Consider the following 15,260-nt stretch of genomic DNA (forward strand, 5'->3'; position numbering starts at 1 on the left):
TATCAGGAGTCTGAATTTATTCAGGCCTTAAGAGAATGCCTAAAAATATTCATAGGCTATACTCTTTTGACCTCTCTCATGAACAGGTTACTACAGATAATGTGAGATACAGTCCCTAGGGCAAGCACTGAATATCTTACAGAAGTTGTAAGACTGGTTCTCCTGGCAAGGATAAATATTTTTATAATTAGACTCAAGCTTGGTTTTATGCTGTGTAAAACTCCAAGTCTTATGATTTCTTTTCAGAGGAGAAATTTATTCAGAACACATATATTTGGAATGTGTTTCCTGACCTTAGAAGAGGCTAGCTTATATGAAGAGTCTGCCATCTTGTATAAACTAACCAAATGAGCCATGGGAAACTTTAGGTGTTCTCTGAAGGCAGAGAGAAGGAAGTTAAAGGGTACAAAATCTATAAAGCAAGTCATCTAAGAATTTTAGAGAACAATAATGCTTCTGGAAGGAAAAATTGTTTCCGGCTGCTGGGGAATTTTGTAACACAAAAAAAGGCAATTTAAAGGGATTTCCCTGGCAGTCCGTGATGAGGACTCTATGCTTTCACTGCCAAGGGCCACGTTTCAATCCCTGGTTAGGGAACTAAGATCCCACAAGAAGCACAGCACAGTACCAAAAAAAAGGAGGGGGGGGGCAATTTATTGATGTGTTTTACAAAGGAAGCTGAGAAGTGTTAAAGAAAAATTAGTCATCTAGTCCTTTCATTTCATCCAAATAATTCTTAAAACTTTGGTTCTCAAATGACTTGAAAGGTAGATGATAATATGATAGCTTATCTGAGTTATATAATCTAATGAGAATTGTGAAAGGTTTGAGATTTTCCCCTACTTACAAGCTAAGAGCTTCCTGGAATACTGGCAGAAGACACATGACTCTTAAGACTTTGTTACAGCAGTAGCAGTGGCCAGTGTATTAGCATTTTCTTGCACCTGTACATGCAGTAGGTTGCATTATAAGAGTAATCTCAAGTGTGGGGAGCCCAGATCTTTGAAATGTGCACTAAACTTGTAGCCCTCTGCTCTGGAGGGAGATACTATGTTTTCAAAAACCGCTATACAAATATCCTTGAAAAAAATAGCTTAGAACAAAGACATTGTATAAATTTCCTTTTGCAGCGGTAACAACCATACTTTAGTCACTTAAAGCAACACAGATTTTGCTTAAAGCAGCACAGTTTTCGCTTAAAGCAACACAGATTTTTCTTGGAACTCTGGAGGTCAGAAGTCCAAAATGGATCTTAAAGGGCTAAGCAGAAAGGCTATGTTCCTCTGGAGACTCTAGGGGAGAATTCATTTCTTTCTTTTCCCAGCTTTTAAAGACTGCCCCTGAGAGAGTGGAGGCGGAGCCTGGCATGCTATAGTGCATGGGATCCCAGAGATTTGGATACAACTTAGCAACTGAACAACAACAACAGACTGCCCACATTCGTTGGCTTGTGGCCAAATCACTCAACCATCTGCTTCCATTATCAATTTCTGGGACTTTCCTGCCTCCCTCTTTCCCTTATAAAGATTTTATGATGTTGGTCCCTCCCAGACAGTAGGATCCTTAATCACATCTACAGAGTCCCTGTGGCATGTAAGGTGACAGATAGGTTCTGGGAATTAAGATATGGACACCTTTGGGGAGCCATGATTCTGCACATCAGAGGTGGTCAGTGCCCATTATTTATAAGATGTGCAGAATTATGAGAGGCCATAAAAGAATTTTCTCCCAATAATATCCACTCCTTGTTTCTACAGTTGTTTGTCATTCTGATTAATCTGACCACCAGAGGCTGGGACCAAATCCATAAAATTTGTTTCATATAACATTTAATAAACTACTATCAATAGACTCAAAGAAGCAGAATGAGGCCAACCTGCAGTATTACTAACCATGCTCCCCAGGGGTTCAGACCCAATCAGCTGAACAAATCCCACAAACCATCAGAATCTACTTTGGCTGCTTCCTAGATATTGTTTCTGTATTGACTTTTCCCCTTAGCCCAAGGTATTAATCTAGTTAGTTACAGCAGGATGTCTTAGCAGTTGCACATATTTTGCCATGGACTTCAAGGAAGAAATCCAGGGCAATCATTACTGATCATAACAACCCTAAGCAGTGAGCTGAGGCTGGCTTGAATGCCTTCCAGGCTGATGTGATTGTCATCGATCTTCAGCTAAAGTCTGGACAGAATTTTGTCCTACCTCTTCTAATTCAGTGGTTCTCATTGTAAGAATTAACTGCCCACAGGTTGCATACAGATAACAAACAAGTAAGTAAGCCCACTGAGAAACCCCTGCAAATAATCAAGGGCAGCTGCAGTCTAGATAGTTCTCCCAGTAATCTGAGGGCTGTGTGATCTACAGACAGATTTTCTTAAAGGTCTCTTATGACCTCCTTTAAGGTGCAAGCTGCTGTGATTTCAAGAGAAGGCAAGCTAATGCCTAACTTCCACAAAAGAAGTACAGTCCTAGGAGTGTACATGGTGTACCTGGAAAGAAAAGGTTGTTGATAATTATTGAAACCCCTTAAATATGATTGGCAGCTGGTTGGTAGGCCTCAGGGTTCCTGGTTCAGTTCGAATAATTGAGTCTAGTCCTTGTTAATGGAGGGACTGCCTATAGGTCAGCAGCCCAAACTGTCCTGTTTATCTATGCCACCTGCCAGTGATTAGTAAGGGCTACAAGAATGGGAGTGGGAAAGATATCCAGAGGTATTGACACATGTTTTACATGGGAGGTGCACAGACCCGGCCATTCCCTGTCATTTTCAGTTGGCTTCTTATTAAAGTTAAGGAGAATGGCAGTTGTGATCAGAGTTATCCTGTGAGGTATGGCGGACCCAGGAGTGAGTTAAATTTAGTGTTTGCTAGTCTAAGGAAAGTTATGACCAACCTAGATAGCATATTCAAAAGCAGAGACATTACTTTGCCAACAAAGATTCTTCTAGTCAAGACTATGGTTTTTCCTGTGGTCATGTATGGATGTGAGAGTTGGACTGTGAAGAAAGCTGAGCGCCGAAGAATTGATGCTTTTGAACTGTGGTGTTGGAGAAGACTCTTGAGAGTCCCTTGGACTGCAAGGAGATCCAACCAGTCCATTCTGAAGGAGATCAGCCCTGGGATTTCTTTGGAAGGAATGATGCTGAAGCTGAAACTCCAGTACTTTGGCCACTTCATGCGAAGAGTTGACTCATTGGAAAAGACTCTGATGCTGGGAGGGATTGGGGGCAGGAGGAGAAGGGGACGGCAGAGGATGAGATGGCTGGATGGCATCACTGACTCGATGGACGTGAGTCTCAGTGAACTCCGGGAGTTGGTGATGGACAGGGAGGCCTGGCGTGCTGCGATTCATGGAGTCGCAAAGAGTTGGACACGACTGAGCGACTGATCTGATCTGATCTGAAAGACCCAGGGATCTCTCTAAAAGAAGATCATGAATGCCCCACCTTTTCCTGTGCTTCTCAAGGTCCAAGATGTTCCTTCTCCTAGTGCTAGGATTGTTTTCCTCCCCCACCAAAAAAATCAGTGTACCCCATTCCAGAAATGGTAACTTCACCTTTTCCCCAGTCACCACCTACTCACACCAAGACTTCCTATCTGGAAGAGAAACAATTTATCTCAGATTGGGACTGGAACCTACATGCTTGGACTCAAACCCATTCAAATCCCTGCTTGGGACTCAAACCCACATGGCCAGGACCTGAACCCAGCCAAAACCCTGCTTGGGACTCTAACCCACATGGCTGGGACATGAACCCAGCCAAAACCCTGCTTGGGACTTGAACTCATGTGGCTAGGACTCGAACCCAGCCAAAATCCCTGGTCTTTCAACTGAAATAACAGACCTGGTTTCAGGACCTAATGAAGGTTCTTGATGATATTGCAGGAAGAATTCAGTGAGAGACAAAATAACAGGTAAGAAGTGGTTTTATTCAGAGAGAAACATACTCCACAGACAGTGTGAGCCATTGCAGAGGGCAAGTGCAGCTTCAAAATGTGGCATGGTTAGTTTTTATGGGCTGGGTAATCTCATAGGCTAATGAGTGGGAGGATTATTCCAATTGTTTTGGAGAAGAGGTGGAGATTTACAAAAATTGACCCACCACTCACTTTTTGGTCTTTTGATGGTGCCTTGGAACTGTCATAGGGCCTCTGGGTGTGTCATTTAGCTTGCTGATTGAAGATCAAGGTCTAGTCAAAGTTGACCTGTCTGCCATCTTGGAGCCATTGGATTCCAATTGATTTATGTTGTGTCCTTGGGCTATGTCATTCTTTCAAAGGTTGTGCCCTGCCCCCTTCCCTCCTGTTTCAGAAGGATAGGTGCAAAAGACACAGGAACATTTTTCTAAAACACACAGGCACTCCTTATGTCTCCCATTTTGGCCCTTATGGAACTGTTAGGGGACTCAGGGAGCAAATATTCCACTATGTAATCATCATCCTTATAATCTAGGACTATATCCATCCAATAAGGGAATTCAAGGAGCTGAACCAGATTTGAATTCAAATCCCATAGGCTCCGTTTGGCTGGGTTGCCACCAAGAGAGTGTACCAACCCGGAACCAACCCAGCCAGCCAGTAGTTTTCAGTAGGGGAAAGAAAGACATGTCATGCCCACAGTAGGCTTCTGAATTTTCATAGTAGGTTTATAAACTCCTATCCCCTTTGTCCTTATCATTACCTAGGAAGTGGGCAAAAGGAGATGCTTCCTTTCTGGAGACCATTCAGTGACCACAATACTTAGTATTAAAGCATGTGAACTAGGAGGAGGTGAGCGATATAGAAGAAGAGGTCTTTTTGAGTTGATTTTTGAAGTGACCGTTCCCACGCTCAACAACACCAGAGGTCTAAGGATAGCAGCATGGAAAGTGCTCTAAATACCTTAGCCAGTAGCCCATTATTGAGTGACCTTTGCAATAACAAGTGTACCTTTGTCAGACTGTAAATGGACCAGAAAGCCAAAAGCATGACACAGATTAGTGTTCAGGGGCCACAGTGGTGTGGTTAGAGTCAGTTGATTGGACTAGACCAATAACACCAAAGCTGAAAAAGGGTCAGGAGCAGCGAGCCATTACCAATAGCCCTGAGACGGGGTCAGAAGTCCAATGTAATCAAAATGCCAGGAGTGGGTGGGGACCACACTCACACAATGTATCCTTACTCCCTGTGAAATGAATGTGTCACTTTTTGTCAGCAGTCCAAGTCTGACATGCAGTGGTAGCCTTTGCATCAGAAACATAGACTCTTCTACTTTGCCCAGTTTATGATGATGCGTGTGGATCATGTCCAGACCATGACGAACACAGGCAGCAATAGTGGCAGTAAAGGCAGTGCAACGCTCTGTCAGCACTTGCCTCCCGTCAGGCTCATCAGGATGGCCCCTACCAGAGATACCTGCATGAGAGACCCAAGTGGTTGGGTCAGCAGCTGTGGTTTGTTTCCACAGTTCACATCCCCAAAGAAGAGTGTATTTAATCTGCCAATCTGTAGTTTTCAAAGTACAGACCAAAGAGCTGGGCTGTTGGCAACAGCCCAAGAGTCAGTACAAATAAAATAACAAGGTTCATCAGGAGGACTGTTGATAAGAGATAGGAGAGTGGCCTTGAATTCTGCCCACTGAGTGAGGTGACCTTGTGCACTTTTGGTTGTACATATTAACACTGGGGTTGAACAGCTACAAGATCTCCTGTCAGGTGTCACTGTAGTCACACCATCAGCGAGTGAATCAGACCCAGGCATTTAGAGGAAACTGAACTGAGGGTCCCTTTGAACCAGTGGTTTTGTTTAGAGCAGAAAAGCCTGAGGGAGGAGAAGACAAAGAATAACTTTGCTTCTGGGAGATAGCGACTGCTTTCTCATATAAAGCCAAAATGCCATTGGGGCGCAAACAGTGGTATGCTTGAACATACCGTTTCCATTGATGAGCAAGACTTACTGAGCCCTTCTTGGTGTCCTTCAGCCCAAGTCAATCCACCCAAGATGGGAGTATTAGTCTGAGTGGAAAGGCCTTTATCAGTCAGGCTTCTGGCTTCAACAAGAGCTCAGTAGCAAGATAATAGCTGCCCTTTCAAAGGAGAGTATGTGGCAGCCCTATTAGGAAGCTATGAGTCAAAACCCCAAGGGGCACCTATAGATGGAAATTGCCTCACCTTGTCAGGGTCTCCAGTGGGCAAAATCATCACTCCCATAGACTTGTAGCTGAAATTATGGAGCCTCAAGAGTGCTAATGCTTCTCTACATGCAGCTGTTCCCAATCAGAAAAATCTCTTCTGGTACATAGAGGATGACAAAACACAAGTATGTAACACATTGATTCCTACTGTACATTTAGATAATAAAAGTAGCAGCAACTATATGTTGAATTGGCTTGGAGAGCCCAACCCACAAGGTCATGTCAGCTCTTCCCCAGGTGAGCCCTGCTTGAACATCATTAGCTGAATCCAGGAGCCAGTTCCCCTCTGGGGCTGGTAGAATGGAGACTAGGACCCCTGTATCCAGCAGAGCCACACAAGTTTGACTTCCTCCCCTCCCCAAAGTTCCCCAGCATACCAGCATAGAGCTCTGGTGCCCCTTGTTGACATGGAAACCTTGGCCCCTCCCCCAACCATCATTCCCTTAGAGTGGCTGCGACTGTTGTGAAGAGGAGGGAGGGAGCACGAGGCAAGGAAGCAGAGAGTGACTGCGTGGAAAACAAGGGGCACTGACTTTGTTTCAAGCAGTGCAGAGGCTGACCTCAGCTTTGGTTTGGTAACCAAACGAAATGTCAATGTTTCAGTCCCTCAAAGCCCTGCACTGGGCAGCAGTGTCAACATTTGCCCACACTGTTGCGGTCTTAGGCTCTCTGGCAGCCACAGTCATGTTTCTCAGCCTTGCCCGGAGTTTGTGTCCTACAGTTGACAACCTTTCTGGAGGAGTCCACCTTAAACTGAGCCATCTGTTGCCCCATTATCGAAATAAGATCTCTTAAATATAAATGCTAGTGGGAGTTTCCATTATGTCAGGGATTATTGCAAGAAGTTATCTGTATTTCTTTGGCTCTGTTGCTCAATCTTCAGTGGGTTACTTCACCAGCATTGTAAACCCAATCTGCAGCAGTAAGAGCCTTAATCTAAAGGGTTTGTTTGTAGCTTCCCACAGGAATGAGTCTGCCTCAGGAAAATCTGAGGGGACCAAGTCTTCTTATAGCAGTGTGGATGTGTTTTAAAAAGAAAAACCTGTGAGACCTTTTACTGTCATCTCTGGTTGGATCTAAGATTAGCATGATAGTCTTGAAGGAAGGGCGGAGGTGAAGAATAGTGTAACTGTTGCTGTTCTTAACAAGCATTGTATGCCCACTCCCCAGCAACCAGAGTTCTAAAACTTAGCCTGGATTCTGCCATAGCAGTTGCAAATTTCCCTCTCCTGTTCAAAGTAGTGCTGGTCTCTGTCACTGTTGTCTGAAAGAGGGTAAAACTGAGTACTAGTTGTTACAACGGGATAAGCCTGAGGCTGATCTAGTATCAACTTTTACTTGCCCTACTTGCAAGCTAACGAGTTAGGCTGCCACAGTTTTGTGGATGTGGACAGAAGACACAAGGCTCCAAGGTCATAGACAAAGGACTTTCTTACTTGCATCAATAGCAGTAGGCAGAGTATCAACATTGTCATGTACCATTTCCCCAGAGCAGTTCCCACAGGGCAAGGCAAGGAGGACCAGTATCTTCTATACTTGCTATGGGTTGTGTTACACAAGAGGATTCTCTGAGCTTAGAGAACCCAAATCTCTTGTAATAGGCAGTAAACCACCTTTCTCTGGAGGGGAACACTATGTTCCAGAGCTGTAAGCACACAAGTCCTTTGCTCCAGAAGGAGCCAGACACTGTATCTTCCAAGGCTGTTGTTCACTATATAAGCATCACTGGAGAGATCAGATCAGATCAGATCAGTCGCTCAGTCGTGTCCGACTCTTTGCGACTCCATGAATCGCAGCACGCCAGGCCTCCCTGTCCATCACCAATTCCCGGAGTTCACTGAGACTCAAGTCCATCGAGTCAGTGATGCCATCCAGCCATCTCATCCTCTGTCGTCCCCTTCTCCTCCTGCCCCCAATCCCTCTCAGCATCAGAGTCTTTTCCAATGAGTCAACTCTTCGCATGAAGTGGCCAAAGTACTGGAGTTTCAGCTTCAGCATCATTCCTTCCAAAGAAATCCCAGGGCTGATCTCCTTCAGAATGGACTGGTTGGATCTCCTTGCAGTCCAAGGGACTCTCAAGAGTCTTCTCCAACACCACAGTTCAAAAGCATCAATTCTTCGGCACTCAGCCTTCTTCACAGTCCAACTCTCACATCCATACATGACCACAGGAAAAACCATAGTCTTGATTAGACGAACCTTTGTTGGCAAAGTAATGTCTCTGCTTTTGAATATGCTATCTAGGTTGGTCATAACTTTCCTTCCAAGGAGTAAGCGTCTTTTAATTTCATGGCTGCAGTCACCATCTGCAGTGATTTTGGAGCCCAGAAAAATAAAGTCTGACACTGTTTCCACTGTTTCCCCATCTATTTCCCATGAAGTGATGGGACCAGATGCCATGATCTTCGTTTTCTGAATGTTGAGCTTTAAGCCAACTTTTTCACTCTCCTCTTTCACTTTCATCAAGAGGCTTTTTAGTTCCTCTTCACTTTCTGCCATAAGGGTGGTGTCATCTGCATACATATCTGAGGTTATTGAGATTTCTCCCAGCAATCTTGATTCCAGCTTGTGCTTCTTCCAGTCCAGCGTTTCTCATGATGTACTCTGCATATAAGTTAAATAAACAGGGTGACAATATACAGCCTTGAATTGCACTCATCTCACTGGAGAGATGGTCTTCAGTAAAAGTGGTCAGTGCCTCTTCTCACCTAACATGCAGAAATTCGGGAGACCAATGGAGAATTGTCTTCCAACATAGTCTTATAACAATTTATATTTGCCTGAAACTCTGTAGCATTAGAAAGTTTTCGAGACTATTTTTATTCTAGTCCTATCCACCCTTAAAGACATATCTGAGAAGAGACTGTCACACAGAGGTCAAAAAACTTTTTCTATAAAAGACCAGGTGGTAAAGATTATAAAGTTTGCATGCCATGCAATCTCTATTGCAACTACACTGCTGTTAAAGCACTTAGCAGCCATAGACAATAATAAATCAAGTGTTACAATACAACTTCATTTATAGATGTTGAAATTTAAATTTTATGTGATTTTATAGGTCATGAAATATATCCCCTTTTGATTTTTAACCTTTAAAAATGTAAAAACAGTTATTAATTCTTGGGCTATAGAAAAATAGGTAGAAAAATGAGCCGCAGGACAGAACTGGTCAGGATTCTTTAAAGAATAAGATTCTCATAAATCGGCATGAATTCAGTTAGGAGATGGCAACATTTTTCATTTCTTTCTTTCTGACTCTCTGTTCTCCAAGTCAGGAGAATTTACAGTTACAGAAAAATAAAACCACTTAAGTACCAAGGCTTATAAAACTGCTAATTGTAGGATGTGATGGTTAAATTTCTGTGTCAACTTGACTAGGATACATGGTGCCCGGATCAAACATCATTTCTGGGTGTATCTATGAGGATGTGCCAGGATGAGATTAGCGTTGGAATTAGTAGGCTCAATAAAGTAGACAGTTTTCCCCAATGTGAGTGGGCATCATCCAATCCTTTGAGGGTTTGATTAGAATGAAAGGGTAGAGGAGGGTTGAATTCTCTCTCCCTGCCTGACTGTTCAAACTGAGACATCAGCTCAAACAGTCAGATAGACTGCTCTCAACCAGGACTTACACCACTGGCCCTACAGTTCTCAGAACTCCACTGATGACTTTCCTGGATTCCCACCTGTAGATGATGGACTGTGGAACTTCTTAGCCTCTTTAATTGCATGAGCTGATTCTCTAGATATATTATATATACATACACACACATACACACACACACTGATTGCTTCTGTGTATCTGATGAACCATGTATTGTATGACTATTTTAATTAGTTATATTAACTGATTAGTATATAAGACCTTATAATATATAGTACATAACATATATAGGTTGTATGAGTTATATTGACTAGTTATATAAGACCGTCCTAATATTCTTCAACAAAGTTAAGGGGAAATACTTTACAAGATAAAGTTTTAGCTTTTTTAGAAGATTAAAGACTCAGTTTCAATTGTGGATAACCAAGGTGTAACCCCTGAAGAGTATTAATATGCATGTCAGCAGATGGTATCATAGCTTGGGTTGGGTAGGGAGGGAGTTGTATGGAATTGGTGACTCAAATGTGGAAAGCAAAACTTCATAGCTTTTAACACCTAAGAAAGGATTTCTTAAAAAAAAAACAAAAAAAAACACAAAAAAGCACAAATCATAAAACACTGACATAGGTTAATTATATTAAAAAAAAATTTATGTGCATCAAAAACTTCAAAACAAAATGAAAAGACGAGTTGTCTGCTAAAAAATAAATATGGGAAAATTATAACCAATAAAGAAGTAGTATCCAGAAAATATAAAAAAATGCCTGTATATGGACAAGAAACAGATACCTAAAAAGAATGGACATCTGACTCAAATGGAAATGCTACCTCATTAGTTTATATGGAAAATACAAATTGAATCTTAAAAACATTGAATTGATATATATATATATATATATATATATATATATATATATATCTGGCTTTCTCATTTTACCTGCTGTGTAATAAAAACATTGACCAAAAACTGCAAGTTGCACATCATGATCTATAGTTTATCATTTATATCAAGTTTTAAACACGCAAAACAATGTTAAAGTGTAAAAGTGTGCATAGAAACAACAACAGAAGCATCAGGGTAGTAACTACCTTAGGGCTGTAGGGAAAGGAATGACATTGGGGAAGGATATGGGGGAGGTGCTTCCTTTTATCTGCATTGTTTTATTCTTTAAGCACATCGATACACAAATGTTTGTTGCATCTTTCTCTGATCTTTTGTACCTCTGAAATATCTTATTAACTTAGAGAGATGTTTTTAAACCCTTTAAAACAAAGTAGTCTCCTTTCTCTCTGTCTTCCTGAAAGAGTCCTAACCTCCCACCTAGCCTCTTCTCCCTACTCTCTACTCACCTAATAACGTTAGGAGTCTTTCAGGAAGACAGAACACCAAGCACACAGGTCTTGGCTTTTCCCCTCCTTACAAAAGGTACTGAATCACCTTCCAGTTCCCTGGAAAATACCTGACTCAGAGGGCTGTAATAGGAAAAGTACATTTTTTTGTCCCAGAGAGCAAACAAAAAATACTGCTAAGAATGTTGGGATGTGTCAAAAGTACACAAACAGATGCACACTCAAAGTACACAAAAGTCAGCTTGAAGAGGCTCCCTATAACTAAGTTGGAGATAATTGGAGAAGAAAATAATGATTACACCTCACTGAATAGAATGCATGCATGCTAAGTCGCTTCAGTTGTGCCTGACTCTCTGCGACCCCGTGGACTGTAGCCCACCAGGCTCTCTGTCCATGGGATTCTCCGGGCAAGAATAATGGAGTTGGTTGCCATTTCCTGCTCCAGGGAATTTGCCCGACCCAGGGATCAAAACTGTGTCTCTTATGTCTCTTGCATTGGCAGGGGGGCTCCTCACCACTAGTGCCACTTAGGAAACCACAAGTCCATAAGACGTAAGTGAATGAATAAATTGAAATTTTGATAAAGATTAGTACATTTACATAAAGTACCTCCCCCCAACAAACATAAATTATTAATTACAGAGGGGACAAGAGTAACTTTATTCTGGGTAAATCTAGAAGACCATCTCAATTCAGCAATCAAAAGAAATGTCTTCAGAAATGGGACAAACCTGTATCATGCATCACTTGATAGGATACACTGAGAGGAACACGGCCCCACTTCTGTGATTTTCCAGTCTAAATGCATCATTTAAATCCAATCATGAGGAAATATGTAAACCCAAATTGAGAGATATTTTATTAAATAACCGGTCTGTAATACTCAAAGAGGGTCAAAGTTATCAAAATCAAGCAGAGCTATGGAACTGTTCCACACTGGAGACGAGGAAGAAGACAGGCCAACGAAATGCAACCTATGGTTCTGAGCTGAGTGCTTTTGCTCTAGAGGATATTGTTTGGTCAGTTTCAGAAACTTAAACGGGGGCTAAGAATTGAATGGTAGTAATATAGCAGTGTTGATTTCGTTATTTTGATGGTTGTATTGTGGTTATATAAGAGACTGTTCTTGTTTTTACAAAACAGACAAAGTATTCTGGACTATCTCAAATGATCATGGGCAAAGAAATTTTTTTGTATGTATAGATTATGTATTAGGTTGTAACTTTTCCCTCCAAATTTTTTTAACCATTAAAATTAGACAAAATTAAATAGTGTGCAGGTGGCTCAGTGGTAAAGAATCCACCTGCAATGCAGGAGACACAGGAGACATAGGTTTGATCCCTGGGTTGGGAAGATCCCCTGGAGTAGGGGACGGCAACCCACTCCAGTATTCTTGCCTGGAGAATCCCATGGACTGAGAGCCTGGCGGGCTACATAGGGTCACAAAGAGTTGGACATGACTAAAACAACGGAGCATGCGTGCACTAGAAGGCAAAATGAGTTTTGTGAGAAGATTGTGCCACAGTAACTTTATTGATAGGTTTTGATAGCATTACTGGGATGATAATCAGGCATAATAACCCTAACTTCAGCAAGATATTTTGACAAAAACCTTAAACAACATCTCTGTAAATAAAATGGGGAAATGTGTGCTGGAAAATAGAAAAGTTAAGTGGGTTCAAAGCTTGTCTAATATTTATACCCCAAAAATGCCTTAAAAAAATGTCCACCTGAAAGAAAGTTTCCAGCAGCTTGCCACAGGACTGTGGCTCATATTCTCAGTCATGTCTGACTCTTTGCACTTCCATGGACTGTAGTCCACAGGCTCCTCTGTCCGTGGAATTTTGCAGGCAAGAATATTGGAGTGAGTTGCCATTTTCTACTCCGGGGGATCTTCCCGACCCAGGGATTGAACCTGTGTCTCTTTTGTCTACTGCATTGGAGGTGGATTCTTTACCACTGAGCCACCTGGGAGTCCACAGGACTCTGTACTTGGTCCTATTCTGTTCAACATTTTTGTCATCATGGGAGACAAGAGTCATCTTTAGCGAATGTACAGAAGATAGTACTTAGGAGACTAGCAAAACAATGAATGACAGAATCATTAAAAATATCTGCAATGACAGGTGAGGAGAGTTTAAAAATATATAATAGGTACATGTATAAAAACCTTGAAAACCCTGGAAAAGTTCTACCTGGGTGAGAAAAAAGTTTCAGTGTGAGCATGATAGCTGTTTTCAAATAGATGTTAAGCAGTCATGTGGTCCATGCACAAAATTAAGACCAGTAAGGAGAAATGAAAAGGAGGTGGATTCAGTACATCCTAAAGGAAGAGTCTTTAATAATTAGAGGAGAAAAAAGTTTCAGTGTGAGCATGATAGCTGTTTCAAATAAATGTTAAGCAGTCATGTGGTCTGTGCATAAAATTAAGACCAGTAAGGAGAAATGAAAAGGAGGCAGATTCAGTACATCCTAAAGGAAGAGTCTTTAATAAGTAGAGGTGCTTAGAGTTCACCACTGGAGAAGGCAATGGCACCCCACTCCAGTACTCTTGCCTGGCAAATCCCATGGATGGAGGAGCCTGGTAGGCTGTAGTCCATGGGTCTCTAAGAGTCGGACACGACTGAGCGACTTCCCTTTCACTTTTCACTTTCATGCATTGGAGAAGGAAATGGCAACCCACTCCAGTCTTCTTGCCTGGAGAATCCCAAGGACAGGGGAGCCTGGTGGGCTTCCGACTATGGGGTCGCACAGAGTCGGACACGACTGAAGCGACGCAGCAGCAGCAGCAGCAGCAGAGTTGACCAAAATTGACTTGTGAATGTTCGTGTAGAGGGCAAGAGAAAACCTGGTATCACAGATGTTACAGAAGGAGTCCTGCTTTGGCTGGGCTAGGTAACCAGCCAAAGTAATATACTTTTCACTTTAAAATTCAGTGGAGGAAAAAACAGCTAAGAATTTTCAGTACAAATACTGATTTTCAACTTCCAAAGAGGCTGAGTTGTGCCCTAGTGTCTGCGTAGTATCTATTCCTAGTATCTGGAAGTTTTTGTGAATTAAAAAAAAGAAAGACAGTGTAAAAATATATCTAAAGAAACAACGTAATTAGATTTTTATTGTACATACAAGCTGAATTTGATAATTAAATTTTACAGGATAGGTAGATTGAATCTAGACCTATTTTTGTAGGAGTTTAGAGTCTATAAAATATGTAATACCTGGCTGCTTTTGAGGATGCTATGTTTATTTTAAAATTTTATTTTATTGAAGTATAGCTGATTTACAATGTTGTGTTAATTTCTGCTATACACCAAAGTGGTTCAGTTATACATATATAATACATTCTTTTTCACATTCTTTTCCATTGTGGCTTATCGCAGGACACTGAATCCAGTTCCCTGTGCTATGCAGGAGGATCTTGCTGTTTGTCCATCATATAAATAACAGTTTGCCTCTGTTCATCCCAAACTCCCAGTCCTTCTCTCCCACCCTTCCACTGGTAACCACAAGTCTGTTCTATTTCTGTTTTGTACCTAAGCTCATTTGTGTTATATTTTAGATTCCACATATATGTGATTCATGTGATATTTGTCTTTCTCTTTTGGACTTACTTCACTTGATATGATAATTTCTAGGTTCATCTATGTTGCTGCAAATGGCATTATTTCATCCTATTGTGTGTGTATATATATCACATTATATACAATGTATTCATATACAACTGTATACAATTAGACAATTCATATACAGTTGTATACAATGTACAGTGTATATGTATTCCATTGTATATATATACCACATCTTTTTTATCCATTCATTTATTGATGGACAGTTAGTTTTTTTCCATGTCTTGGCTGTTGTGAATAGTGCTACTGTGAATATAATTGTACATGTATCTTTTCAAATTATAGTTTTGTCCAGGTATATGCCCAGGAATGGGATTGCTGGATCATATGGCAACTCTTATTTTTATTTTTTTGAGGAGCCTCCATACTGTTTTCCATAGTGGCTGCACCAATTAACTTTCCCACCAACAATGTAGGAGGGTTCCCTTTTCTCCACACACTGTCCAGCATTTGTTATCTGAAGATTTTTTTAAATGATGGCCTAGAATGCTATAACTTTAAAATCAC

The sequence above is a fragment of the Bos indicus x Bos taurus genome, chromosome 8 (assembly GCF_003369695.1).
Source record: "Bos indicus x Bos taurus breed Angus x Brahman F1 hybrid chromosome 8, Bos_hybrid_MaternalHap_v2.0, whole genome shotgun sequence".
Classification (NCBI taxonomy): Eukaryota; Metazoa; Chordata; class Mammalia; order Artiodactyla; family Bovidae; genus Bos; species Bos indicus x Bos taurus.